At 34.3% G+C, this 26,812-nt stretch overlaps 1 protein-coding gene and 1 long non-coding RNA gene across 2 annotated transcripts in view; both read left to right on the top strand.

The window, feature by feature from the left end:
- Window positions 1-26,812, top strand: part of LOC148937216 (uncharacterized) — a 223,125-nt gene that overhangs the window by 75,404 nt on the left and 120,909 nt on the right. The window lies entirely within an intron of this gene.
- Window positions 7,212-26,298, top strand: LOC148937217 (uncharacterized). Its single transcript, XR_016138517.1, has 2 exons — window positions 7,212-21,363; window positions 21,439-26,298. It is a non-coding gene; the product is annotated as an uncharacterized LOC148937217 (long non-coding RNA).

Raw genomic sequence — 26,812 nt, 5'->3', positions numbered from 1 at the left:
TACTTGTTTAATAATCTCCATTGAGCGTCAGAGTTTATGCCTCATTTGCGTAATGCACGACGGCGTCCCGGACGTCACACGCTGCCACTTGCCACCGCAGCATCGGCCCGCGGGCGATTGTTAACAAGTTGCCGCGGAGAACTTGTTATGCCCTTGTTAAGTGCCGAGATTAGTGCGAAGATCATTTGTAAATGTCCTCCTACTTTTGTGATCGGAATGCCCTCCGGCCCGAATGAATTTCTTCTCTCCCTCAAGTTTTTATGTTTTCTTCTTAGTACACTCCCCGGTCGATTAATCTTGCTTTACGGGAAAAATTAGGATTATAGGATTAGAGAGAGAGAGAGAGAGAGAGAGAGAGAGAGAGAGAGAGAGAATTAAGAGAGAAAAAGATTTAGAGACGAGGAAAAAGAGAGAGATTAATATTTCGTAAAATATGAAATTTATATTTTTAAAAACACTCGGGTGTCTGAAGGATAATGCTTAGCGTTTATTCTCACGATGAAAATTTCTACGCGAAAGTTGAGACTACCACTTGTGGAATCTTCGGGAACGTACATTTTGAATCGTTACGTTACACAATTTTCTCGTAACTTTTAGAGCGAAAAGTGTATATACAACAAACTTTTGCTCGCACTTTTGCATACATCTCTTTTATATAATACATCTAGGTTACATACATAGGTTAGCATTACATCTTTTGCGAAAAATTATAACATTATGCTAATAATATAATAGAGAGAGGGGGGGGGGGTGAATATCGTCAAAAATGTTCATTATGATTATGCGTATAGTCGATACATGAATATGATTAAAGTATGCCGAACAATGATTCGCGCTGTTGTTGTCAACGAAATGGTGCCGTTGAAGCAGAAACACCATAATCGGTGTGAATGAAGAAAAGAGGAATTTCTTTTCGATTTAATACAAAGCCATTCTTATTTGGTGCTACTTAATCCTCAAGCGTTAAAGCGAGCCGATGGATGGATGGATGGATGGATGGATGGATGGATGGATGGATGACGGAAAACTCACGCTCCTGAAATACCGTTCAGACGCCAAGCGAATTTACCGTCAACTTAGCGGACGACAGAGAGGGCGGAAGGCAGAGAGAGAGAGGGTTGCAGGTTGAAGAAGCGAAGGGTGAGAAAGCTAGAAGCGGTAGACGCGCGTCGTGGGAAGTACCGTGAAATATTGCCTCCGGATTCTGCATCCGCCATCCCACGCCCGACTTATCCCTTTTTGCCCCCCTCCCCTCCCCCGACCGCCCCTCTATGTCCTGCCGTCGTGGTGCCTTCCCTGGAGAACCCAGGGACCCAGAAGTTAAGCGCGGTCGCGTTCATTTCACGTTGACGCGCTGTTATGCGGTAATGGAAGATTTTATTGGTCTGCCGTTGTGAGTAAGGGACGTCCGGATCTAATTTAAGTAACTGAGTTTGACTTGACTTTGAAAGCTTCAACCGACGCGGACGTATTTATGGCCCTCGTGGCTAACGTGTTCATCAGCCGATCGATTGCGATGTAAATCGGAACCTGAGAATCTGATATTTTGCGATCAACTTGGAAGTGAGAACCGAATAATATACACTTGTGTATATTATTTTTAACCATCTTTGCTTTTACTTCTGCTACATAGACATTACTCACGTGCAGGAAGACACGTTTTTAGTTTTTGCTACTATACAACGTACACCGTAAGGATCGTTTTTATTTTTATTTATTAAATTTCTCGAAAATATAAATATCGATTATTGATGTATTGAGAACTATGAAACTATTTGCTGTTAATTTATCTCACTTGTTTTATTTTTCGTCACATTGTTATTTTCATCTTCCTGATACCGTTATATGGGATTAATCAAACTTTCTCGCTATATCCCCCGTTTCCCCGAGACTGTACTTTAGAATGAATCAGTCTCGACTTTCTGAAATATTGCCGGCATATCAGGGATAAAACCAGTTATCCTTCACGCATGATGGGATTCTAAAATATTTTCTCGTCTGCTCGTTTAATCGATAAATTTGAATTTATTTATATATTTTAAAAAGACTATATTATTTTTCCTAATAACGATGTAATTTTAAAGATGACAAAGATGATCTTCCTGTGTTTCAACATGCAATGTTAAAACTTTAAATTTCTGTGTACGTTTTCTTAGACATTCTTCATTCTTTTATATCTGACGCGATGTGATATTGACATTATAATTAACAAACGATTTTTTTAAGTTAGAGCTCATGAAGATTTTGTTTCTACTGCAAAGAATGCTTTTAGTTATTTAATTATTTTTTTAACTTATATTTTTTAATAATATGTGACACACATAATAGTGCTATATTAATATTTTTAACTAAATCTATTTTAGAAATTTTTTACTACCACAATTATTTATCATTATGCCATCATTAATTTTTACTAATCAGTAACTATTGAATATAATAATATGATATTGTATGCGAATAAATAATATTTGCAAATTAGATGATAATTGATGATTGTCTTTATATATCTATATTATTGTTTTATAATTATTTGCGTATTTGCTACGCGATGCAATCGGGCGACTTGAAATTTTATTAAAGAAATTGGAAAGTTTATGAGACTAGATAATGCATTATAGAAATATCTCTGAAGCCAATTTTGCAATCTCGCAGTGTCAAAGATACCTCGTAAACGCTCGGTTAATTAAGCAATTTTAGATCAGATAACACTGTTATAGTGTCGACTTACCGACGAGATGATGTGAAAACGCTATGCTCTCAGAAGCTATCATCTCAGGAACGAGAACACAACTGATGCTGAACGCGAGTATTTGTTATAATGAAATCACTCTTTACCGTTAGAACTTGTGACGTAATAATTAAATGACATTGTTATTTATCTCTTTAGAAAGTATGGAAAGTTAGAAAGAATGGAACATGATTTTTATAATTTTACATACAAAACGATACGAATAAAAAAAGGTTTTTTTTTTTATTTTTGTTGTAAGATAATAATATAAGAAAATAACACATAAATATTATAAGCGAAATAAATTCAGGATGATAGTGATAAATTTATGATTATACTGATGATTGGTATATTTTTCACTGAAAGATATTAGACAATTCTAACTAAAATATATTCATTAGTTAGAATCGTCAGTAATTTTTTCTGTTTTTCACAAAATATTATCACGTTTTTTGCATCGCAGATTTCAATATTGTACGAGAGTATATTTTCTCATCGCGGAAATTACTTTATACGGTCACTTGTGTTTCTCACTTGTTTCCATATCACCTCGGAACTTCTACATTTTCTTGCCGAATCATTTGACGGTAATCTAAATATATGATAATGCTGCACAAAATTTCTTGATGTGCATCTCGCGTGTGCGTTTTTTTTTTTTTTTTCCGAATGATTTCAAAGATGGGGAAATATTCTCTCGCGCACGAAGACGCGTTATACTTAACGTGGAAACACTTCCAGTTTCGTTGCGGCGCAACAATAATTCATCGTTACTCTGCGTGCGTTTCTTCTTAGCCATCCCCATAAGAGTGCATGCGGGTTCATGATATATCAGCGATAAATATGCCACTTGGAAAATTGCTGGTGGCTGAAATATTTACAGGTAGATGGAATGTCTGCGGCCAATTTTGCCGAGAGAAATTGATATCAAAATTCTTAATATCGAAATTGGAAATTGATTCGTTAACAATTAACGAGCAATGCACTTAATTATCGAATTTAGCAAGGTTACAAGCCGCAATGCTCAGTTATGATATTGGTATATGACGATATTTGATGAAAGAATGGCATGACTACTCGATTTTTCAATTTTTTGTGATTTATTTCGTTGAATATTGCCTTAATTGCAATTTCGTTGACTATTACCTTAATTGCGTTACTTTAATTATATACGTTGAATATTAAAAAAAAAAAAAAAAACGCAGAATATTTTAAGGGAAATGCAAACGATCTTCTTTGTTTGCTATACATATCTATATTAATTTGTATCTAAATTTACCAAGAATTATTACTTGATATTATTGGCGATATCATTTTTAATTAATTAATTTTATTGAATTAAAAAAGTAAGCACTCTTCTTATCGCATTACGTCATCTTTTATTATTCATCGCACTTCTTTATTGAGGAATTATTTGCTTAATATAAAATTCTACAATACAAAGAATCGCAATATCGTTGAGGGTCATTTTTATTCCTTTCATGATTATTTGAACATTTCTTTTTTTTTTTTCCGGGCTAACTTTTTCCGGTCATCGAATTTGAATTTATCGTTTTATATTTGACGTTTCCTTACTAACAATTTTATCCGCTTTATTCCTTACTTTCATTCTCTTCTTTTAATCGTCGGTCTCATTTTTTTCTAAATTGGTGAGTTAATTTCGTTATGTTCTTGTACTTTGAGTTACACTTATGTTTACTGCGTAGTATTAAATTATTTGCCAATTATTGCTTTCTACACAACATGTTGTTACATCATCCCTGATTGAAAAACACGTTATATGCACAGTGTTCAGCCTTATAATTACACAAATACTCGAGGGATTGTATTTTAACATGTAAAATAAAAAATCGCCACAGCGTTATAAACAGTAGTAAACGCAATCGTACGCTGAGGTGTGTACGAGCATTAATTAATCGATCGAACGTTACACGTTCAATCTCAAGGCTTGCAGGCTAAATTACTTTGTCTTTCGGCACATTTTTCGCACGCTTCGTTTCCTTTCACCTTTAATACACAATTTAGTTACGTGACTGCGCGTTATATACAAGCGTTGTACGCACACGTAAACACAATATGAATATTGTTTTTTGTTTTTTTTTTGTTTTTTTTTTTTTTCGCGGATTATTGCCCCGTTTCGTATGAACAAATGGAAATGCCACTTGGTGATATATATCGCGACCTCCTATCAAAATGTTCGAGCGGGGCAGGTTCTATTGTTAGCTAACCAAATAAACTAGTTGTGATTGATAACTTTGGACTCGAATTGGGAAAGAAAATAGCCTGTCTAAATTTAGCGAACTGATTTAACGATAATGAGACTATGACTTCGATTAGAATCTCTCTGTCCGCATATTGCCTCGAAACTTCCAAAGTGAAGATAAGAGGTAAATTTTACGGTGAATTTTATGGTATTATTGTTATACGACTTTGGAAATATGTGTTTCGATCCTGTGCAATATGGAGATTAAAATCTAAACTATTAGATTTTATGAATTATCGAGAAGAATAAAAAAATGTCTTGTTTTTCCAACGTTCTTTTTTATGCTGATTATGCAATCTCTTCGCGATGTGATTGTGTAGTCTCTTAACGTCACAGTCGCGCTGGTGTAACGAATGAAAGAAATAGAATCGTTGGAGCGAAAAGTGTAAAAAAAACGTCGCAAAAGCATCTAAAAAGAGTCTAAAGTAGCGAGAAAAGCAAGGCAAGAAACTATTTCTGATCTGCAACTGAATGAAACAGGATCGAAGGCGAAGGTAGCTGCTATTTGTTTTGAAATTGATCGAACCTTTTTCGTTTCAAAGAGTTCGTCGATTACCAGTGAAGCGACAGCATGCCCCACTAATTTTCGACGTGAACTCGTTCTAAAATAAAGCACAAGCTGATTTCAAGCTCGTAGCTTTAGCGCTTAAATCGATATGACTCTGTCAAGATTTTCACCGCAAACATTACCAGCACGCGAGATGGATTCACGTTATATATAACTGTAATATGAACAATCTCGGAATCCTTCCTGCTTTATTTTTAACGACGGTGTCTCTCTGTTCTACCTGAAGTGAATTTTTTATTTCCATTTATTTATTAAAATGGAGAGCGATTTGTTAACATGTAAATAATCGAGAAGATAACGAAATATTTGCGTTACTCTCTTGTAATTAATACAAAATTGAGAGAGTTTACGTAATTACGCTATAATATATATATATATATATTAGTTATTTTTTTTTTTTTAAATTATCGAAGTAATATACGAAGTAATATAGTTGTTGATGATTCAATGAAAGAAGCTAATGGAATTTGTTACAATAAAAAAGATCTAAAAATTTACAATGATTTAATCTTATTACGTGTTTTGTTAATTGAATCACTACATTCAAAGTGTATATTATTATGTAAAAACATATTTATACTTTTAGAGATCCATGAAACATATATAATTTTCAAAATTTTAACGTTTATGATCGTTTATTTGAATTACCATTAATAATTTTATATGAAAAAGATGAAAGTTTAAATAATAATTTTTCTCATTAGCGTAAAATTATAATTTTTGAATTATAAACGATTGACAAGAGATAGATTTAGACCGATGACATTAAATACAATTAGCCTCGTGATTTTTTTATTTTGAAAGATGAAAAATTCGCAGATTCGCGGCGTCGCTATGACCTTTTTTTCGAAATGACGATGAAAGTACATCGGAATCCCAACTTTTGCACGCTATTCGTATTTCTCTCTGGTTCCAAGTCGTCGAATAAATTATGGCAATTTTGCATGCGTCTTCCGCCTTTCCGTCTTTCCGCGATATATCTATGTGTCTTACGGGATTTCTGATCAGTCCTCAGAAATGTAATTAAGTCACTCGACTTTGCTGAAGCTCGGGCTCTTGATGATCCCGTCGAAAACCTTTTGCGGTTTGGAAGTGAATTTTGGAAAACTTTGGAAGTGAATTTTCTTCGAAGTATTGCTCTTAATATCAAGTATTCTTAAAGCTAACTATGACAGAAGATCAAATACATTTCTTAAGGAACGTCTTTATTTCATGCGTTGCGTGATTGAAATGAATCTTGGTAACTTTTTTTGTATTTTAATGTATTGTTATTCTTTTTATCCCTTTTTTTTTTTCCTCCAGACTTGTATAAGCAACGGACATAAATTTGCGGGCGCCTTGTGCATATTTTATTCTGCGTAAGTTTACTAGTGTGTTATGCTTGAAGGATTGTTGAAACGTTATGATTATTAAATCGACGTAATTAGTATTACCGAAATGACAATGTTACGTATTCATATTGCTAAACGTATCATCGTTTTACATGATGAAGTATGAGACCACGATTGGAACGGGCCGACGTAATTGCCTATTAATTATTCAACTGCATAAATGAAACCGGTGTAAATGTTTGTCGATATATACATTAATATATAAATCCTGTGTAATATGTATAAAGTAAATTATGTTATTGAAAACCTTTTGCCGGTTGCGTTATTAAAATTGCTGGGATGGAAATATCGGAATGAGATAACACGAATTGCGCGATAATGCGCAATTGTGTTTCATTTATTTAACGATTTTGCGATTGAGAGTAGCGCTGCCACTCTTTTTCTTCGTGAACGAAAATTTACTTTTGGCCAGTATGATGAAGTAGACAAGGTCGTGGTTCATAGTGCCTGAAAAGAAGTTGATTTCTCAGCGGGATATGGCCCGCGTGCGCTGCATCTGCAAACACCTGTGGCACTTTGGGAAAACTTGACACAACAAAAGGCTGAAAATAGACGAGCTTTTATATCACGCCCCTTTTCCATTCGCAAGGTTAACTCTCTAACGAAATCAATTATTTTACTAATACAAATAAACTCTCTCTTTTAGATATGAACGATTCTGTCATCGTCGGACGTTCAATGGGAGAAAAAGGCTCTCTAGCCGCCAGATGAAGGATACGCGAGCGTGGGATAGCCTCCTGAAGATAATATTTGACTTCTCGTTTTGGAAAAAAAAAAAAAAAAAAAAAATGAGAAGATGTTACTCATTGAAAAATTGTTTTATCGACTGGTCGCGAGTCGTTGTTTCTTATGGGGGGGGGGGGGGGGGGGGTCGGTTATTCGCCGCGGGCAGAGATTGTCTCTGAACGCTCGTAAGTTGCGACGTGTATTTTCCACATTCAGGACGAATAAATAATTCCCCGGGTGGGTGTCCCGCGGCGACGTGATTTACGTGCACTCTCGCCAAGTTAAGAAGCGCACTCGCTAGATTATTCCACCCGGACTGGGCGAAATGTGCAATTAAGCGCCTCCACCCAGCTTGCTTCGCGGCATCGCGTCGCGTCGAGCTGCGTCGCGCGCGAGCCCGAAGTTACTTCATATGTAGGTTATTGGCTAATAGTTCTCTGCTTGTCCCTGGCCAAAACTTTTTCCATTTATTTTCATTCCCGTAGCTTACACGGAGGGGGGGGGGTGATATTCCGACGACGCTTATACCGGCGAAATTTCGCGTTCAGTGACCCAACGCTTTATGCACGCCATCTTGTCGCTCGCGTCACCATTGCGAACTTTGTACGGATGAGACCATGTAAATATCCATGTATATATGAGGATTACCTTGTGTGAAAGTTACATCATATCCTTTGGAGATTCAACATCGTTGGAGATTTAACAGATGACAATGTTTTTGACTAATTATTAACGTGACGACTTTTGACTAATTATTACGTGAAACGGTGAATTTATTTAATATGTATGCATCCATTTGTATTCCACATTATGAAACGTAGCTTAATTATAGTTGTGCATTAAGGTTAGGCGTTATCTCCTCGATTTTACTCGATTTTTAAATAAAAAAAAATGGAAAAACCAAACGAATTTTTATTTAAAAGATTTTTCCTGACTACAAAATGTTAGCTGTATCTTTCTCTATGCAATTTCCAGTGCTGTAATTTTCTATATTAATTAGCTTGGTTAATCAGATTTTTAATTTCCATTAATAGTTATTGATTTATATCATAAAATTTATATCAAACAACAATCTATCGTAGATGCTTATTTTTCTTCACCTACCTAAACGTATAAACGATAGTAAACGATAGTAGCTTTATTTATATACGCACAATTCATTCAATTCGTTCGCGACGGCAAATGCAGTAACAACATTTACTCAACACCGCGTGCAACAGTTTGCATAACCAAAACTACTTTTCTCACAATTGCTTGGAAGCTTTTCACAGAGCACTTTTTATTTTCCCTGTTGCGATTCTGAGCTACGCAATTCCTACGAATTTTCCATCTCATACCGCGCCCTTTCAAGCCCGTATAAAGGAAGCGACTCGTGCCGAAAGTGAGTTTTCTCGACGGGTGTTCTTACCGGATTTTTGTACTTCTTGCCCGCCTTCCCTGGCCTCTCTCACCGCGCATATTCGCGTCAAACTTTTCGCTGGGCCTTTGACAACTCTTTGCGCTCCGTTACGCCTTTCGTTGCGCAGGACGCGCAGGCCAGGGTGCTACCTGTCCTCGTCCTCGGATCGTTTCCTTTTTTCGTGCACGCGATTAAGAGGGAGGAACAGATTTAAAAGTTCTTGTAGTCTTTCCAACTGCTGTGCTGCGTGCTGTTTCCAGCACGAAAGTTTTGCGTTGTTCGCGTCGACGACGCGAGTAAGTGGGAAACACAAATTGGCTGAGGAGGAGACGAAGCGATTTATGATTATTCCTTGGAGGCGGAAGCGATGACTTCCCGAAAGTGCGCCTTCAGAAAAGTCCAGCGGAAAAATCAAGTTCAATCGAGCCTATCGAGAGCTTTCCTAAACTTCTAGAATTCCCTAAAATTCCCTAAAATTAATAAAAAAATTTTAATAAAAAAATTTCCGAAAAAGACATTCGACTCCCGATGGCTGTGCTGCTACGCAAATGTCCAGAGATTGCGAGCAGTGCGGAGTGTTGCTAAAGTGCTTGAAATCGCGGGAATGAAGTTTTCGCCGTAAAACGAGAGGAAGAGAGTTCATGTAAATGTATATGATGGCCCACGAGGCTTATTTAAAAGATTACACTCGACAGAGTACATGTACATGTCAAAGAAAGATCGAGTTTTCATTTTCATGTCGAAATCACCGAACTGAATAACTGAACAACGAGCTAGCATTCACCCTTCGATAGTGAGTAATTTTTTTTCATTCAGCACTCATACTTTAATTTCTGCACATAATGATAACGTTCTACAAATATGTATCAGTGTCAAGGAACGAAATTACGATGTCACAGATGATAGGAAAACCGTACTTTTAAGATGTTCGATTGTGATAACGGATCAAATATCTTTGAATTTATTTGCAAGTTTTTCCAAATTTATTCTTGTTTTTAATCGCATGTGTCAATAATTCTTACCTTTGGATGTTGCGAATAATTTTTAAAGTTTGAACGATAATCGAATGATGTCAGCGAGTCGCGAGACGTGTTGTGTTGACGTTGCACTGATTATTGATCATATGATTTTCACTTGCTCTATTTGCATGCTGGATGATTATGCAAATGTATCGGATTCTCGCAAGAAAATAAAAACATGAAATTGTTTAGGAGAGAGAAAAGAAAATTGTGTATTTTAAAATTATTTATGGCAGTATTAAATATAAGTAACTTAAAATCTATCATAAATTGCTTGTTTCAAGTTTTTCAAAAATAATGCAGATATTAATTTTGTTGTGGCATTATGTTAGAAAACTGTTTTGACTTCTGTCATTTGTTATTTTCTTAATTTATCTTTTTTTTTTATCTTTTGATTTATAACTTCAAAGATAATAGAATAATTTATTGTTTTGCATTTTATTCAAGATGTGTCACTTTTCAACGAAATTGCAACGTCACAACTAAAACGACATTGTTCTTCGTTCAGATTTTAAGACATTGTTTGAATTAATTATAGCGATACTAGCGGACTATGGGAAGAAGATGGGAAAAACTATGTGGGAATTAGATGGGAAAAACTATGTGGGAGTATATGGGAAAAACTATGCGGGAATCATATGGGAAAAACTATGTGGGAAGAAGATGGGAAAAACTATATGGGAACTAGATGGGAAAAACTATGTGGGAAGAAGATGGGAAAGACTATGTGGGAACGAGATGGGAAAGACTATGTGGAAACGAGATGGGAAAGACTATGTGGGAAGAAGATGGGAAAAACTATATGGGAACTAGATGGGAAAAATTATGTGGAAAGAAGATGGGAAAAACTATGTGGGAAGTATATGGGAAAAACTATGTGGGAAGTATATGGGAAAAATTATGTGGGAAGTATATGGAAAAACTATGTGGAGCGGGTTCACGTGGGCAATATTTGAATTCAACTTGCATCTCTGCACTTTCTCTGATTGAAGACCGATGTATTTACAGAATTACACAATCAGCATATTTTGACTTGCGTGACTTTTCTTGCGGAAATACGATATATAATGTATTACACAATATTATTTTCGAAAACATATGATTCTTTTGATATAACTATTCCCTGTGAAATCAATATTAATACTGCGACCGGTGATGTTTTCTATGTATTATAAAACCACTCGTCCCTAATTAAATCACTTTGCAACGCGCAAGCGTATTGAAATACTGCGTCGCATGATTTTTGCGCAAAATCGAATGCATATCACTCTCGAGAGGGTTGCATAAAAATATAAACGTGAGTCGGTTGTAATTGAAAAGTTCCCCGGCCAACGATTAATTTCTATCTATCGTGGATAGATCTGCCCCGAGATTGTCGCCCGCGGAGCTCTTCGGTTCGAAGAGTAGCGAAGCTATTTTTCGAACAAATTAATAGTTTGTTTAAACTAACTGAATACATAAAAATTTAATATATCAGTCGCATCGAAATTAATTATTCTAAGATTATTATAAGAATTTATAGGAATTTTCATTTTCATTTCATGATCAATTTTCCTTGGTAAGAATAATTAAAGGAAAAATGATCATCTTTTTAAATTATTTGCGACCAAGTGTGTATATTTTCAATGTTCAATGATACATACAAACTTTTTCAAATTATTTGTTAAACTTTTATAATAATAATGTAACTGTTATTGCAACGACAAATTATTATATTTTAACATTAGCTAATATTACAGTGAACACTCTAAGATAATGTGTAGCATATTTATCATTTTTATACTGGTGAAGGAAAAAAAAACGTGAAAGGAGTTTTATAATGCAACATGCAATTAGTTTTATTTTTTTATATCCTAAGCGTGATCGTTATCTTATAAATATCTCTCGTTTCTGCCTTTCCGATAGATACGGAATCAATCGCTTATATTTTCAGTCTATCTCGTAGTTGAGCTAGTAAAACCGCAAATAATTAATTCGGGCGAGCTACGACGTATATCTTCCATGTCGTTTGTCAGTGCGCATGCCTGTTTGTTAGGCGTGATATTTGGTGGATCGATCTATCTATCGAGTCCAGGCGAGAAAAAAAGAGAGTTGCGAAAGTTGCCGATGATTGAATGCCCGTCCCGCAAACGTTTCCGTTTTCCCACGTTTCGCGATATCAAAATTCACCCTTTCACGCGAGCGTCGCACAGTGCAGTGCTATACTTTCAAGCTTCAGCTTCATGAAATATTCTAGCAAGACTAAGACCTAAATTAAAATTCTGTTACGGTAAAGTCCGCCTCAAATTGAACGGCAAAGTCTCCTCCATTATTTATGCGCACTCCCGTGGCTTAATGCGCTGGAAGCACTTCATTTGCCATGGCTTACAACTCCACAAACTACTAACTGCCCTTCGATATTTTCACTGGGAAAAGAATATCGATTTTAGATTCATCATCGAAAGCTCCAATCTTCAAAATATTATCCATATTGATATATTTTCGTTCATAGTTTTTGCGAACTATAGGTAATAATACCTTGATTTTGTGTCGCGCTATTTTTTGCAATTTAACAAGCGATTACATGACATTTGTTTATCTAATCTTTTTAAATGAGCAATGAGAATTTTGTCGAATTTTGTCGAATTTTAGCAATTAATTTAAACAATTGTTGGCTACAATCGCTCGTACTACGAATGGTAACTTTTCGTTCTTGCCAGAAAATTTTTTTACCGACGTTATCGACGGCCAAAGCTCGTGCAATGATTGCGGCTTGCAGTAAGAGAGTGCAAGCTTTGCAAGCACTCGCATTTGCAAGCTCTCTCATTGAAGGATAGAGTAGAATTCTGCATTTCCCTACCGGTAACTTTACACGTGAGAACTTTACACATTCTGCTTTGTTTTTCTTCGGATTTCACAATTTTATTTATTGACAGAAAGTTTTTATTTCAACAATTTTATTTTCCGGATTGTTAGGATCTTGGCAAATTTTAATTAGTATTTTTCTTTTTGCAAAGTTACCGACTTACCGCACCGAGATACGCAATATTTTATCCGCAATATTTTTAAATGCGAATATATTTATATCGCTTTGCGAATTGATCTTCGAAATTTGATTTTTTTTTTATCGCGAGATTGTAGTTTTTATTGGACTGAATTTTTCCGACGGTCGATGCAACTGATAATGCAGATTGCATTGGCTGTGAGCACATTTGAGACTCGAGTTAATCGACGGAGGGGGGGGGGGTTCCATCGATTCATCACCGCCAGTGGAAATGATAGTAAACGCGGAAAGTGAATTTCTCAAGCGAAGAATAATAATCGAGTTGCCAAATAACGGGGGAGAGGGCTTCATGAAATATGTAACAGGGCGAAATAAAGTTTACGCGCCCGACAAACCTATAGTCGTTTGATTAATGCCGCGGCTTGAATGCCAAGCGATTTGTACGTCGGGCTGAAATTAAAAAACGAAACGCGCGTGCAACTTTATGCGATTTGCATCCCCCCCCCCCCGCCTTTAACGAGGGAGAATACAGCGCTGGCACGTGGACGGAATTAATCGAGATACGGTGGTAATGCTTTTTCCGGATTGCGAAATTGTGAATCGCCAAGATATTTATGAGTTTTACAACGATTCGATTTGCAAAGCGTAATTTGTTTAACAGCTCGTACGCACTGAGCTGAGCATCCATAAATTTAAACACTTTTCGGTGAAATTTCATTATACGATGTATAATTCGAACAATTGTGTTTTAACAATTTTTTTCCCCCTTTGATCCTTTTTGATTTATCTCTTAATTATGTAACAAAAGTAACACTCGTTCTGAACGCCGCGTCATTTAGTATAAACGGTGTCATTAATTCATTTCTCTTGTTTTCCTTCTCCATTAACAGCACTCACGATTCGCTATTTCTTCTTGTCGTTTTTTCCCCCTCACATTACGGATTTTCTTCACGAAAATGCGAAAGAAACTACGGATCTTCGGTTTTTTTCTTTTTTCGTTTCGTAGCGTCACGAAGGTGTAACGACTTTGCGAGAGAAAAGGGAGAGGGGGGGGGGGGTGAAGAAAAAAACAGGGGTGAAAGAAGTCCGGCGTGACGTCTCGACGAGGACACTTGTACTAGTAGAGTGGAAATCGTTCGGGAAAGTCGCGTCGATATACAATTTCCGCAGGGGTGGGTGCGATTCTCCCGCGCGGAATCACCCTGTTTACGTGCGAGACTTCCGATCGGTGACGTCGCTGGCCAATCCCTATCGAGATGTTTGTGCCTCCGTGTAGCGTTTATCGTCGGACTCGTCGTCGGCTTGGAGATTGTCAGCGTGTTTTGCTGGAGGAGGACCATAACCGATGCTCGAAACACGTCGACATAGACGCTGGTGACCTGTGCTCGTAAACGTTTTTCCCAGCGCGATGAACGCGGTCGCGTTCTCCTTCAGATCGGCTGCTTTTTATTCCCTTCCTGTTTATGCAGTGCAATTTGTTTCTTGCGACGCTTTTGCGCGTCCACACTTTGTTCGTCCGTGACGAGGGAGACAGTGGAATTGTGCAATGCCGGATGTCGCCTAGTTTATTTCGTCGTGTATTTTAATTTAAACTGATTTTTATTATCCTTTTACGTATGTAATATAAATCATTTCTTAAAAACAAAAGTTCTGCCTATCAATATCAAATTTTGTGATTCTAATGCGTGAGAACTTGGGAACATTGAGTAATGTCAAGAGAAGTCGATCTGATTGTTTAAAGTGTCGGAATAAAAATTTAAAAACTTTAATTGAAGTTGAAGGTTTGAAGAAAAGAACTTTTGACTTGCAATTCGATTGTACTAATTAAAATACGAGGGAAACATTTTGTGCGCCGATATCTTTCCGACCAGCTGAGAAAACTTGGATTTCGCTAAATCAAGAAAAATTCCCCTGTCAATATCCGAAATTGCGATGTTCCCATCTGATAGATTGAAACAATGAATGCGAAGTTACGATATTGCGCTTGGACGAGAGATCGCCTCGATATTTCTCTTACAGATTCAATTACGCGATCGGCCTTAAATTCCCGTACGTGTTCACGTTTGTATCTGCCGGTTACGTCATCCCGAATCGGCCGCATCGAAATGGACAGAATCACACATAACATTCGCGAATAGCAAAAATAGTGCCCAAGGATGCGATTTTACAGCCGATCAATCTTTGTATCGATAACAAGGTATTCCCGTCAGATTGCCCAAGTCGTCGAACTGTACAGAGAGAAACTCGAGGAAACCCAAATGGCAACCATCCAAGACCGCGAATGCCATGTCGGCATATTTATTTCGTGATTTTATCGAGATCACTAGGCAAGATCTCGAGGCAGCTCGAACGAAAAGATCTGTAATTTAATGTCATTCAATTGCTAAACGAACAATCTTTATTTATTCTTCCTCAGGCATGATAGCCTCAGGCATTGATATTCTTCAATATGTTTTGTACGAACGCAAATTAATTCCATTGATTAAATTTTAATGTTTTAATATCAAGCTTATCAAGATTATTACGTCAAGTTCCAAAAATTTTGTATTAATGATGTGCGATTTTAACAGAGTTATAGATAAAATCGAGTTTATTTGACAATAACATTGATACAAAGAGTAACGTTTTTAATCAGAAAATTTTGAAGAGCCAATCTCATTCTAGAATTACATTTTTCAATTTGTTGACTCATCCTACTTACTTGATTAAATTAATCTTTTCTGCAAACAACGTAAATATTTGATTGTATTAAACATTCAATATTAAAAAAAAAACTCAAAAGCTTTAGGCTAACGTGATGAAATATGTTTACGAAGGTAAAAATGTGATTACTTGCAATTACGTGAATTGGCACATAATTTTCGATTAATCAATCAATAATATTATTAACCGTCAAATATAATAGATCGATAAAATTATACCTTCTGACCTCTTTCTCCCCTGTCGATTCTTTTGTGCACGATGAGTAGCGTTCTTTTTTTTTTTTACATCACTCTTTTATCCTATTTCGGGATGTCGAGTGTCAGAGGTCCATCAATTCCCTCAAACGCCATTCGGAGCTGGGTGTTCACAAGAGTATGCATCGATAGCATGCCGGGGGTGGGGCTGAGGGGGTGAAGATTGGCCGGAAAAAAAAGCCGGCGTCGAAGGCGGATGGGCAGCGAGAGTGGTAAACGATGAGGGATGCTAGGCGAATGAAGTGACTGGCGGTTAAAAGCCGTGCTTGTCCATCGAGCGTAAGTACTGCAAATTTTTCAAGCTCGAAACAACGGTTTTTTTTTTTACGGAATTAGAATTATGTGGAATGAAGAGAAGAAAAAAAAGATGAAGAAAATCATATTGGTAAAAAGGGAAGATATAAAATCGATATAAATTAGGAGTAAACGCTTTTTCCGCTTCGATACTCGAATTTCTGTTGAATATCGCTAATTTAATCAAAGTATATTCGAATCGTGAAGGAAGCGACGATAACTTTGAAATAACCTACCCGAGAGATAGGAGACCTTGCGAGAAAGAAGATTACGAAATTCGTCGTGCGATCAAACGGGCGACATGCTAAACGCATGCGGAAAGAAATTCCAAGGTGGGACGCATTTTTCCTGGAAAGATACACAATTGGAAAAAAAAAGGAGAGAGTGTGAGAGAGAGAGAGAGAGAGAGAGAGGAAAAGTTGTACGGCGGAAATATATTCTGCGGGTTATAGACAGGGGCAAATGGGCGGTGAACGTCGAAAAGACCGGAAGCGGGGTAGAAGAAGCATTTCTCGTAAAAAACGGTAAAAAGAATTTGCGCTGATTGCAGATGCAGCGAGAGGCAATTATCATATAAATTGCCATGGACTGATTTTACACGAGCGATTTTCCGCATCGCGCCGACCGACCGTCATTTCACTCCCTTAATCGTGCCAGCTGCCACGAAAAACTACAGAACTACACTTTTCTTTCTATTCGTTGTGTCGCGCAGGAAAGGAAAATCCGGCGAGTGAATTTCTCGTGATTATACGGACGAAAGTGTATTAATGCTCTCAGATTAATTTTCGAAATTTAAAATGAAGTATCTGATAATACATAATTTGAATATTTTGTTACTTTTTTTACTAATATGAGATTTAAAAATTTGTAAATTTATGAAATTAATGATTAAAAAGTAGAGAAACAGGCTGTTTCGAAAGTTTAACATGATCATATTTTTACGCTAAAGAGAGTTTGAAAGTTACTTTTACCTTAAGCAAAAGTGAATTTATATACAATGAAGTTGACAGTGAATTTTTGTAAAGTTTCGTGGCAGATATATTTTTATACCTCCAGAAAAATGAAAGAAATACACCGAAAGATATCATGTCTGCATATCACAATTTTCTTTGGAATCGCTTTATACGAAAGAAAAATTACTGCCAGATATTTCTGTTGATGTACAAAGTTACGATTTCTATCAAATGAAGCATTGTAACAATATACTTTTTATTCTTTGTGTGCGAAATTTAGTAAAATGTAACGCATTTAAATCTAAGTTCTGAATAGAAATACTTATGTCTAATTTACTCGACTTTCTGTAATTTAAATGATAAATAATTATTATTTTCTTTTTTCTCCCGCGTTAATTGTAATAATACAGCATTAATTGTAATAATATTGAAGCGTGAGCAAGCTTAATCTACCGGACGACCTCTCTTTCCACCTGACGATTCGCAAAAAGGATGGAAAAAAAGAAAGTCGGGTCGTCTTAAAAAAGCAGCACGTCGATGTGCGCGGGCGAAAAACGACCTGTGAGAGGAAAATCCGACTCGTGCAATCTCGAGGACGTAAACGGGCTTGTCGGCGACAGCCCTTGGAACCCGCCCTCCCGTCGATACACGACGACGACGACGACGACGACGACCGACCGACTCCCCCGTGGTGTAAATTACGCTCGAGAGCAGTGTTCTCATCGTGGCTAGAGAGATTTAGAGGGCGAGGCAATAAAACGCAAACAAAGCGGTAAAGAAATATTAATTTCTATCTTTAGATTTCCTCTAATTATTCTCAAGCACACGCAAATCCTTTAAAAGCAAACTTATATAAACACGCGAGGGAGAAAAATATCCAAGCACGGAGATTGAACCGGAAATCGAATCCGAGAATCTTTCGCATTTCGAGCAATTGCCGAGAGCTGAATGGTTTAGCGGTAAGAGTAAACGCTTCGAATCTAAAAAAAAAAAAAAAAAAAAAAAATGGACCGGTATAAAGGAATGTAGGAGTACGGTAATAAAAAAAATCCCTTTTGAATTAATTTTTTAAATATCTAATTAATTACACGCTGTTACACGATTCTCGTCATGGCGGATAATAAAATGTTGCGTTTGTAAAATGAGACATTTGCGAAGGCAGAGAGGCAAATAAAAGCAAATAATGGAAGCCGAATGGACGAGTTCGCGGCCGTTTTGCTTTGACTTTGGAGCTCTAAAGTATTCATCTCGCGATCGGAAGAACTCGATTAGCATGCTAAATACATCCTTCCGGCAACATCGTGACAACTTTCCCAGTCGCAGTTTGAGTTGCTTCTTAGTGGCAAAGTTTTCGTTATCGTCTCGGTACTTATCTCAAAAGTATGTATGGCGGCGTAACTTACAGTTACTTTCGTTACTTGGTTAAATTCGATGTAAACGTCGACGATTAAAGGATAAATTGATAAACAACTAAAAACAACTAAAAACACGATGTACTTTGAATTATCAACTAATTTTTAACTTTTTTTTAACTTTTTTTTTTTAATAACAATCTTTCAATTATCTGAAAATTTAGTTTCATAAAAATACTTTGTCGACTAGTTGACAATTTTATTTTGTAAAAAGTGAAATAAAAAAATTTAACTAGACGTGTGAATGTATGTATGTATGTGAATAGGCGAATGAAAAAAACAAAAATTTATGCAATTTCATGGAGTGTAACTGAGAAAAAAGAAATTACAAAGGATAATATAATGTAATCTTGTTAATCATTTTGTTTTGTCGAAACATTTTCCGGAAACATTTTACGAAAAATGAGATTTTGAAATCATAAGCCAATCGTTATTTCATTCTAATAACAAAGTATTTACAATAGATATAATAGGGGAGAAAATTTAGAAGAAGTACATGCGACGATAACTAACTGAGAAATAAGAGAATCTATAAATATTGGAGAAGAGCACAAGACAAGGAGAAGAAAATGTGAGGGAAATAAATGGATAGGATAAATGATTTAAGGATAGAAATCTATAAGAGAAAGAGAACTCCCACTGCAAATATCCGATAAACCTGTGAATGAGAGAGAAAGAGACGGTGCAAAAGAAACGGTTCGTCAAATCGATTTAGAGTTCGGGGATGGCTAATCTTGAAGAGAGAGAGAGAGAGAGAGAGAGAAGAAGAAGAAATCCGCCGAATCGACTCTTAGAGCTCGAGAAGAGACAGGTTAACCTTGAAAAGAGAATAAGAAGAGGAAAGGTTCATCGAATCAACTCTTAGAGTTGAGAGGAGACTAAGAGAAGAGTATGAAATGAACGAAGAATCCACTAAATCGATTCTCAGAATCTGAGAACGATTAATCTTTGAAAGAGAGAGCGAGAAGATAAAAGATCCGTCGAATCGATTCCCACAGAATTCAAAGAAAAATGTCGCTCATGTTATGTAAGAAGCAGAATGAATTAATAAATCGTCTTTATTCGCCATCTTAATATAAAATATACATTAATGTCGTTAACATTTAAAAATAACATTTAAAAATAAAAATAGCAAAAAGTATTCGACACTATTGTTACGTCTAGTGTACATCTCGGGTACGGTGTGTAATGTATTGTGTCAAATAAAGTAATATAGATCAAGAGAGATAAAAAAAAGGTACCAAGTACACGCGTCTAAGGTACCAAGAAGCTCTTTTGTACAAAAGATCGTGGGGGGAGAATAATAAAAAGGGATTTTAATCGATATCGAAATATATTTTATTATCGAATTGCTACAGAACCCGCTACGTTGTAAGTCTGTTGAAAATAGTAGCGCGTGATTGGTAATAAAAAATTGTTTGGTTGAATGTTATTTCGTATCGTAGAAATTTAGAAACCCAAGGAGGTCCTGCTTGGCTGTGACTCTACTTGTTTAAAAGGCTTTATATTTGAAAAACTTGATGCCAATTTATGACTGACCAGAAATTGACGTGATTAACTCTCGTTTCTAATCACGTAACTTATTTCGGTTAATTTGGTAACTTTAAATCAGTTCCAAAAATTTGAATTGCTCTCTGATCGATACTTTACGGCGCGATGACGGCGCGAAGGGAAGTAATGCAGATGCGGCGGATGAATGGGTGAATAATACGAATAACGGAATCCCGTTATACGGAATAACGGCGGACTCGACTCATCGTTTATTTTCCACTTGTGCGTGCATAAAGTAATCGAAATGCACGCGGCTGGTAGGGGACGCTGGTAAAGCGCATACGCGCACCAGGTCTAAATTCCGCCAAGCGGATTATTACAAAGCCTGTATACAACGATGTCGAGCTGGAGAGACAGAGAGGGAGAGAGAGAGAGAGAGAGGGGGGGAAGGGGGGGGGGGGAGAGTTATTATTTATTGCCAACGTAATTAGCGTGGCTCCCTGCGACGTTCAACTCGTCGTATCATTAAAAATCCACAAGAAGAGACAGAAGACCGAAGCGGGGCACGCCGCGCGAATTCTGCAGATGCGAAAGGAACGATGAGTTTGGCATCAACAGATTCCCCCCGTCCGGGGAATAATTTCGTGCGTTTATTTGTCAGTTAAAACACAACGCAAGAGCGACATGTCGGATTTCAGAATGCACACACGGTCAGAGCGCACGCACGACCGAAATGACGATGCCATTTACTCGTGGTCGCGGCATGGCCGCCGAGATCAGCCGGCCCAACGCGCGGACTGACGTTATAACGAAGTAATATAATGGCCATTCGCGAGTTGTATTACCGTCATACATCGCGTCTGCATCAGTGTGTGCACTCCCGAATGTTGCTGCAACAGCTATCCACGCGGTCATTGTATGATCCACGGTGCGTTACAACTGAATTAGTAAAGAATTCACGAATCGTGGGTTCCACGTTATGAGCAAAGAGCACGTAAGAAACGTGTAAATTAATCTAACGATTAGTGACATTGAGGCGACTCAATTAAGTAAGATTAGTAACGGTCGACGAAAGCGTAACAGTATTTAAAAAAAAAAAAAAAAAAAAAAAAAAAAAACCGAAATATATAGAGGATTAATGGTCGCGTTATATAATAATTAACGCACAATTTGAATATTTGTGTAAGTATAAAATATTATTTGTGCATCGTTATGAATAATGCGCATATCTCTCTTAATTTTTTGTAATTGTTATAGATTCAAGACCGCAAGGTAAGACTGTATTAGATGTAAAAAGTTGAATAATATTAAACTTTTCGAAAACCTTGTAATGTGAGTAATCATTTGTGAGTAACCATTTAAATCTAATTAAACAAATTTTATACACTGTATCTTTAAATCTATTTATATTAAACTACAAATATGTACGCAATTCTGTATTTAAATTACACACACATACACACACACACACACACACACACACACACTGCATATTTAACTATAAATTAACCATTATAACCACATTCTTTTTAAACAAAAAAGTTACAAAATAAATACATCTAATGTTGATTGAAATAAAATTTTTTCAACGCGTCGTATACCGCAACTATAATATAATAAATACAATGAACTATAATATGATAATATGATAATTACAATGAAAAAGGCTTGCAGCTATAATAAATTTTTCATGATGAAGCAATTTCAAAATTGGAGATCTGGTGTCATAAAATTATAAGACGTAATGACCTATGATTGTTCTTATTAATGAGAAATTTATGAAGTGTATTTTTGAGAATATCATTAATAGGTGCATTTACGAACAATGGGTTCTGCAGAATCATCATAAAAAAATGTATATGTATATCTTCCATTATTAATACCGTCATTGAATTAATAAGATTTTTTTTATTTAATATATCTCCTCTTATTACTTCTTTTTTTAATATTTCTCTGTATTTATTAAAAATGTCCGTAACATCGGTATCATCATTCATTTATTAGCATTAAGATTATAAATTCTTCATTTTTTTTATGTTTACTACTGAAGTTAAACTGCGTCTGAAGTTAAAATGTAATTGTGTTACCAATCAATATAATTCATATGCAATTAGCGGTTATATTTATTTGCAATAATTGTATTTGCTGCTAGTGAGATAGAAAACAATTAATATAATTACAGTTACAGATAAATATTATATTAAAGAAAAAAATAACCTGACAAAACGAACATTTTTAACATTCAGTATATTTGACGTCACGATTCCACAGTTGCATACAATGCATAAAATGCCGGATACAAAGTGCTCGGCATAAATATATCAATGGAAAAGAATATTTGCAAAACTGAATACAATTGAAAATTCGATCAATCTCTGCATCAATCGCGATAATACCGATTTCATGATACCAATGTTAATAATATGGCGTAGATAAATCTAGTGAAAAATATATGCACAAATAAGTTTTTTGCACGAATTAACTCTCATGTGAATGTCAATATCAAATATTTTCGTAAATAATGTTTTTTTTTGTTATTCAATATTTGTATCAATACAATTCCTTATTTGCAATTCGATTTTTGTTGCAATAATTTTTTTGTATATACGAGTCTAACATTAGCTTATTTATGGAAAAGATAGCAAACGCAATAAAACAAATAAAGAGAAAAACGATTTTTAACGTTTATATTTCAAGCATACAAGTCCAAAAAATCGACTGTAATCTTTATTTTGAAATAAAAAAATGTTGAAAGTAAAAAAAAAACATATGTTGTACGATTTCCTTATTACATATTTTTTTATATTTATTTTGTTTTAATTTTACATTTAATTAAAATTAATCATTTTGAATGCGTCAAAAAATGTTCAAAAATGAATAAAAGTGTTTGCCATATTTTTCTTATTACATTGTTACATCTACCAAAAATATGATGTCAACAAAATATACGTATATTTATCTTAATTATCGTTAATTAATGAATTCTATTGCAATCTATAACATACTATTTGTTGAAATATGTGGAATGTACATTCAAAAAAGTAATTTCATAAAACAGTAGTTCCATAAAGCATTTCATAATTTAAACAAATAGTAAATAAGTGATCAAAGTTTTCAAAAAAATAAAAAATGATTTTGAATGAATTTCAGGCTCAGAACGCATATAAATTTCTTACTTTATTCCAATATTCATCAATTCTGAATGATAAATGAAATAATAAATTCATTAAACAACAAATAAAATTATTATTTATTTTATATAATTTCCCCAAAAACTATTAAAAAATATTTAAGTGAAAATGTTTCTCAAAAATCGATAGATTTGGTATTCTAAAAAACCGGTTAAATACAATAACAAGGTATTAAAAAAAATATTGCAATAATGTATGTGCGTATTGTATTTTAAGAGGTTAAATTCCTAGAGGTCGATTAATTCGATCGGATTGTATGCTTAATGCCGGATTTTGAACATATATGATGAATTCGCAGTTTTGCGAATAGTATTTCCAGTATTTTTATTTCACAAATAAATTTAACAATAATTCAAAAATTCTTCTATTTAAAACTCTTACTACTTTTCATATAATTTATACAAAACAATATATAAAATATATACAATTTTTTTATACAAAATTTATATATACCATTATCATATTATACTATATTATATTACTAAAAATTTATGTCATGCAAATAAAAATTATTAATTAAAATAACTTTTCATCTCTTCTAATATTAACTGACATAGAATCTATTACAGACAATATATCCTTATTTTTTCATATTTGCAATTTAAACAATGATATGATTATCCCGTCCATCAATATAATATTTTGTGCACATATACAATTACAAATTGCATTTAATTCAAAAGATGTTGTTTCATTGTTGTTGTTGTTGTTGTTGTTGTTGTTGTTGTTGTTGTTGTTGTTGTTGTTTCATTGAGTAAACTAAAACGATTATTGGTAGCAAATCATATCGAACGATATTAAATCAGAAAGAGAAGAATCAACGGATATTCGGTATGTACTCTGCGGCACAATTTTATATCTTATGAAAGTGTAAACAAAGTAATAGATACAAAATATTTTGTATAAATAAATTAAGAAAGAAAGCGAGCGAGCGAGCGAGAGAAAGAGAGAGAGAGAGAGAGAGAGAGAAACATATATACAAACACAATAAATGCAATTAGCATATATTTTGTGCGCATGCACACACACACTGCTTATAAATTAAAAGTAAGCGCATTCGATAGAGTGACAGTATTATTAAAAGTCTGATATAGAATACTAACTCGCGGAAAATTAAATCACGGAAAATCATAATTTTCAAATCAAATGCATCATTAAAGATTCGATTGACATAATGAATTTCAAATGATTTCGCAAAAATACTTGGTCATTGAGTTGAAAAACAATAAAGTTAGTAATGAGTTTGCGCATTACAATTTTTTATGACGTTAATAATAAAATGTTTATCATTCTAATACCATTATTGAAATTAGTTGCTGAACATAAGAACATAGATCACATAAATGACGATTTCCTTTCTCATTACCCTCAGTGATGAATACAGAATATACAGAATATGCAAAAAGTTCACAAATTCTGGCAGATTAAATAAATGTCAGTTTTACAATACATTACATTTTTTTTTAAAGTTGCAAATATAATGCTTAATATGTATAATCAAACTTGCTCCAACAATAAAATATATTCCATATGATAAATCAGTGTGAGCTTTTTGTTTGAGGAATTCATAATTAATTAACTGTCAATTCTATATATTAAATGTTTGCTAATTTTTATTTACTTTATTTTTACTCACCTACACGGAAATGCTTGGTGTTTTATTTTACTACTGTGCGTCACACTGTGATTGTAGATAATAATTCTTCTTCTACTTTATAGGAAGACTACTATATAAAATTTTTTTTAAATGTATTATATAATATTATTATAAAAGTAAAATTTTTTTTTTAAAGTAACGAATATATACCTCTTAGTGCATATGTATGATATAACAAATTTGCATTTTGTTTTACATGAGATAGATATCATTTCATTATATCTTTATGCAAACAATTTTTAATGTTTTTATAAAATAAAATAACAGCATTTTAACAACATGATAAAACAACATGATATATCGTAATTTTGCGTAAAAACGAATATAAATTACAGCATTTCACAAACGCATTTTTTAAGTACAATAAGTATCTTGGTGATTATGTTTGGTCGGAAAGTTACAATATAGTTTAGAATTTAATATTGCATTATATGCAAATTATTTAAAAGTCTTGCACAAAGGAGCAGCGTCACATTATTAAAGTACCAATTACATCACATTTCTGCACTATAACGCAATATATTTACTATTTAAAATTTAAATTAGTTGCTTTCCGATAATTACTTACAATTAACATCAAAGAAATAGTATTAGTTGTTTTCAAAACTTTAGCATAAAAATACTAAGAAATGTAAAGAAAAGAAGTTTTTACTCTTTTTCTTAAACTTTTAAGGTACTTTTCATATTTTTATAATATATTAATATGAGATAATAGTTCTCATACTTTTATAAAATATCAAGATCGAGAGAACTCAAAATGTTAAAATTTACACAACAATTTTATATATTCCAAAAATTGCTGAAACTGTATTAAAAAGATATTATTTACAGATCAAACTTAATTACAACCAATTCAGAATATTTATTTTTTTATTTGATATATATATTCATCGGAATATTATCTTGTCGCTAGACGCAACTAAATTCATCTTTCTCATTGCTGTTTGGCGTCTTGTACAATTTCGCTTGAATTTCAATAGCAAATCTTTCCTCCTCTCATTGCATTTTTATCTTGAGAATCAAAAAGAAAACTAACAGAGTCAGATCGGAAAAATAAGGAACAGATGGCGGAACTAAAGACTATAGTCATGTTCTTTGCCAGGAACAATTGGATAGTTCTTACATTATAATACCGCACCACTCGCTGTTCAGCAGACAAAAAAATAACATGACTGTGATCTTCCATCCTTATTTCATCCTGATTTAGCTGTGCAATTTCTCTTATTTCCTAAACTGAAAATATAATATAACATATAATTGGAAGAAAAACTACATATATATATATTTGTTGATGTCAGTACAAGTAAAATAGCAAAAATAATAAACATTATTGAGAAAAAGAAATTCATATATTGTTTCAAAGGAAAAAACACAAATAAATGATTTGCAGTAATTAAGTAGTATGTTTATAATCCAAAATATATTATTTTTTTATACAATTTCGGGAACATTCAAATATTCTTGCGTGTGCGTGCGTGCGTGCGTGCGTGCGTGCGTGCGTGCATGTATTTTGCGTAATTATATTTATATTTATTTATATATATCATATTCATAAATATTTCATATGAAAAGATATTAAAAATAAATTATAAAGTATATATACAATATATATATATATATATATATATATATATGTACAAAATAGAATATAATATATCAAGTGTTTTTGTTTTTAAAATTGTTTGTTTGTAAAATTAATCCGTAAAGTACAAAAATAACAGAATGCAAGAATCATATATATATATATATATATATATATATATATATATATTTCATACAGTTA

The sequence above is a fragment of the Pogonomyrmex barbatus genome, unplaced genomic scaffold (assembly GCF_055798465.1).
Source record: "Pogonomyrmex barbatus isolate J1 unplaced genomic scaffold, ASM5579846v1 scaffold15, whole genome shotgun sequence".
Taxonomy (NCBI): Eukaryota; Metazoa; Arthropoda; class Insecta; order Hymenoptera; family Formicidae; genus Pogonomyrmex; species Pogonomyrmex barbatus.
The sequence above is the reverse complement of the archived record's forward strand: the minus strand, read 5'-3'. Positions and strand labels throughout refer to the sequence as shown.